This window comes from Coffea eugenioides, chromosome 11, assembly GCF_003713205.1.
Source record: "Coffea eugenioides isolate CCC68of chromosome 11, Ceug_1.0, whole genome shotgun sequence".
Classification (NCBI taxonomy): domain Eukaryota; kingdom Viridiplantae; phylum Streptophyta; class Magnoliopsida; order Gentianales; family Rubiaceae; genus Coffea; species Coffea eugenioides.
Window position 1 is genome coordinate 2882938 of NC_040045.1, and position 4492 is coordinate 2887429.

Sequence of the window (4492 nt, forward strand, 5' to 3'; positions counted from 1 at the left end):
TTATTTATTTGAACTTATAAATAAAAAAAAGTATTTGTGAAAATCCAATTTCTTTGAAAATATTTAACCTTTCATTATATAAAGTCTTAAATTAGTTCATTGGATGTCTTATTTTGTGCACATATATTTATATAAATTATTTTTAAAAAACTCATTGAACTAGGGTTGAACCAATACAATCAGTTGAATTGTGACCCAAACATCTCGCGGGTTCAATAAACAGTCCTAGTTTTAAAACATTGGAAATAATTAGTACTTAGTTGGAGACGTTCATTAATCGCCAAATACTAATGCTTCCAAATCAAATACCCGACGTGAGTAGGCTGTAGGCAGCAACTTATACCAAGACATTACCAAATTGGCAAATTCACTTTACAAGCTTAAGCTGCAAACAAAGACCACTGTAATTTATTGAAGTTCACATGGAACATTCTCTTCCAAACATTCATGCATTCTGGAATTGCATCAAGACCACTGTGGCAAGTACGAACTTCGACAATTTTCCAATTGGTTTCAAGTCACCAAAATTTGCAGCTTTCCAAAGAGAATCACCTAACTTCCTCTTTACAATCTCACAACCATTATCTTGAAATTGAAATTTGAAGCGTGTCAAATTTCAATTTCAAGATAATTATATTTTGAGAATAAAAAAATAATTAACCTTTATGGAAGTCAGTATAGATTCCGTACTTCTATATTTTTTTTTTTTTGATAATAAAGCATATTTCATTAAAGGATTACTGGAAATCGTCCAGCACAATTGATATACATTGCTGCCCTGATGGCAGATAAACATGCACTAAAATTATAGATCTGTAATTTAACAAATACATAAGATTTGAGAAATTAAGAACAGATCTAAATAGTACCATAAATTTGAAAAACATTTCATCATAGAATAAGTCGCTGCAGCTCTCTTTGTGCATGCTGTAATCGTCAGATCTGCTAATCAACAGTTGTAAGATCCAATAAGAATGATGAGATCTGTCGAGATAGATCCAAATCTGAAATATTCCCTTAGATCTGCTATCCAACTGGTTCAAGCTCAAAACTGAAAGTGAGATCTAATGAGAAGACTGAAGAAATTTTAGATCTAACATATAGATCTAAAAAAACTCCAAGATCTGAGAAAATAAAGAACAAAAAACTAAAAAAAACTCTCACTAAGATAGTTTAAGAGAGACGAAAACTGTCAATAGGATACCCTAGGAGAGAAGAAAACTCTCACTAGGATACCCTAGGAGAGACTTTATTGAATGGAAGGAAGAACAAAGGACAAAAGAAGAGGAAGGGAGACCTTGGCTCAAGGCCAAGATCTCCCCTCTATGGAGGAGGAAGAGTAGAGAAGGAAACCTAGAGAGAAGATAATTATATAGTTAAGGTGAAGAGATGATAATTATATAGCAATCATTCGTAGAAAGGTAAAATCAAATCACTTAACTTTCTCATTACTTGGGTGATCATGATGCATTGTTAAATGTCTATATTGATCTATAAATATGAATTGATTAATTAGTCAAATGAACAATAAATCAAAGGAGTTTAATTTATCTACTTCTTTTCAAATGATTGTAATACATATTTATTACCAATATGATATGAAAACCTAATGGGTCATACACATAAACGACAACAAACTCAAAAAATTAAAAAGATATCAAGTGAAGACTGAATAAGATAAGTATGAGACACTTATAAGTTAGTTTATAAACGTTAATTAACTCAAGAGGTATGGTGCAAATATTTAAACTTTTTTTGGGTTGGGTTGTGCTTATAAATACTTCATTGAAGACCAAACAAGCCATTCTAATTTGAAGTGGAAGGCTTTGTCTCCCTCCTCTTTGTTGAATACCAACGAAGAAAAGGAAAGTTTTTTTTTCTTGCTCTCTCATCCTTAAAAATGATTTGGGTAAAGAGTTAGCACTTATCTTGCTTAGTTCAATCTATTCTTAAACGATTCCTTGAGGTATTATTTGTGTGGACTATCACTAGTTTGGTGGTACGCATCCTATAGCCTTTTAAAAGTGGTGAAAAAACTAGCATCTTTGAGATATTCTTCATGAACCCACTTGATTTATCCATAAAATTTACAAAAAGATTCATAGGATGAAAATAAATTTTTAAAATTATTTTATTGCCTTGTTGATTTGTTTCCTTCATCTTCCTAGGTAGCAAAATTTCAAAAATGATACCACGGCAAATAACATGATGATCATCACTTAAATCATTCAAATCAGGTTTCTTAGACTTGGGCATACCAGAAAGTTTCATTTGATTATATGCATCCTTCAGATTAAAATTATTATGCGAAACCAAATGCTTTTTGCACCAAAATTTTATATGGCCATCATACGCTTCAAATATAACATTCAAGGTAGAGGCACCGGAAGTAAATTTTTATAACCATTGTTTTATTAGACGGCAACAGGTAGCCTAATCTACTCCTCTAGCCTACACTAGGGGGAGAGGCCCAACAGGTCTAGAAAAATCGACGAGAACTAAATTATCATCGGATCAAACGGGTGCACTACGCACCCACATGGACTTAAAAGAAGCCACATATAGTGGCACATTAATGAAAGGTAAGTTTTGAACCCTTGATTTTTCACTCCACTAAAATTTAAAGTCTTTGATGGTAGCTAACAACCACCAAAACTAAAATTTTTATAACCATTCACTTCAGATTTGTAAAACTCATCATTCAATTCCTCCAAGTTGTAATAAAATTCTCATACTTTTAAGTGACAAACTTTTTTCTTATATATTAGAAGGAATAATGGCATAGCTTAGAATGTGACCTTAAGATAAAATTTATTAGTCTTCTCGAGTTGACAATCCTCCTCCAAAGAACATGACAGTGATCAAAAGGAGCTAGCTTGCAAATCTCTTTTTTTTGTTGACTTTTTTCGTTTCTTATTGTATGCGATTGGCTTGAATGCATGATTGAGCGGCTAGTATTTTCAAAGAATGATACAAGAGTAGAGAAAATTTTCTTGAAATGATTTTTGAATAATAGGTGAGATGGAATTCATTAAAGTAAGGAATTCAGTAAAACTAGCTTTCAAATGTTATTCTTAACACCCGAAGTTTCAGTTGAAAAAAGGGAAAATTTCAGATACCCCTGAGATTTCTGACAATCTTACTCCCCTCTCCTGAGGTTTCCAAAATATCATAGACCTTCTCTGACAGAATTTTGAGTCCCATTGCTTACATCATCATGGACCGAAAAGACTAAATATCTACACAAGTTAGCAGATATTTTATGTTTATTTGGACAAATTTTGTTAAGTTAGTTATAAACACAGTTAATGTAATTACCAATAATTTAAATTCCTTTAATGAATATATAAAAAGCCTTCAGCAAAATGGTGCCAAATTTAGGCGCCAGTTGGTACATATAGAAAGCTGCAGGTACATATAGTCACTTCAGATGGACTCTTCCAGCCATTGTTGATATACCTGCACAAGTTAGCTTGATACATGGCATAACAAAGCTCTTGATTCTCACCTTCGATGAAGAGTTTCTTAGCTCGTTAAGGCTGTACCAAGTTAATGTTTAAGAATTTTGGAATGTTTCAATATTCCTTGGCAGCCTATGTTGATCAGGTTGTTGTTTGTGTAAGCTTGATACATGTTTAATATGATTTTTTGGTTTGTCATATGAGTTGCTTTGAGTAGCCTTTACCAGAATATGCTTACTTGATTCTATGTTTCTCGTATGACTTTGGTTGTTTCATGTAGTAAGATGCCAAATCTCTGTGCTTAGAAAGCTGATGTATGCTCTGTAACTTCAGTAACTAATATTGTAGGATGGTTAACACTGATATTCATGATATTATGCTCTATTTTATGGGAAGAAAAGTAAGAATGCCCAATGTAAATCTCTAGAGTTACTTGTACATTGATTTATTAAATGATGTTGCTGAGAAGGCATTGCATGAAATGCCTAAAAATGTTAATCTACTACTACACACGAGGTGCAAAATACTTGGAAGAGATGAGTACTTAGATATGAATGATGACTGAAACGAGTATATTTTACGTGTTTTTAGTGTGTTTTATTAATTAGATTTGGTATGTTTTATTTAGTTTTCTAGCTAATCATCATCATTATTATTATTGCATCTAATGGATTACAATGCAAAGGGCTATTTTTTTCCCCCCGAGTAACAATGTCAGCTCGTGGGATATGGAGGTATTATGTAACGTTCATGTGCATGGTTTACCGGTTACTTTGGTTGATCGAAATTGAACCCTTCGGCAAAAGGACTTGGTGGAAGAGCTATTGGGATTCTTCTCAAACGATAGTTGTTTCAAGGATGGTAGGCTAAAGATTGCCTCCCTGTTTTACTTTCTATATGACCTACTTCCTAATTATGCATTCGACTGGTGTGCTGCGGTGTGATTTAAAAAAAAAATGCCCCATAAAACACCTTATCCATGAGAACCCTTAGTTTTTGTGACAAACTTGATGAGCTAAACACTTTCTAGC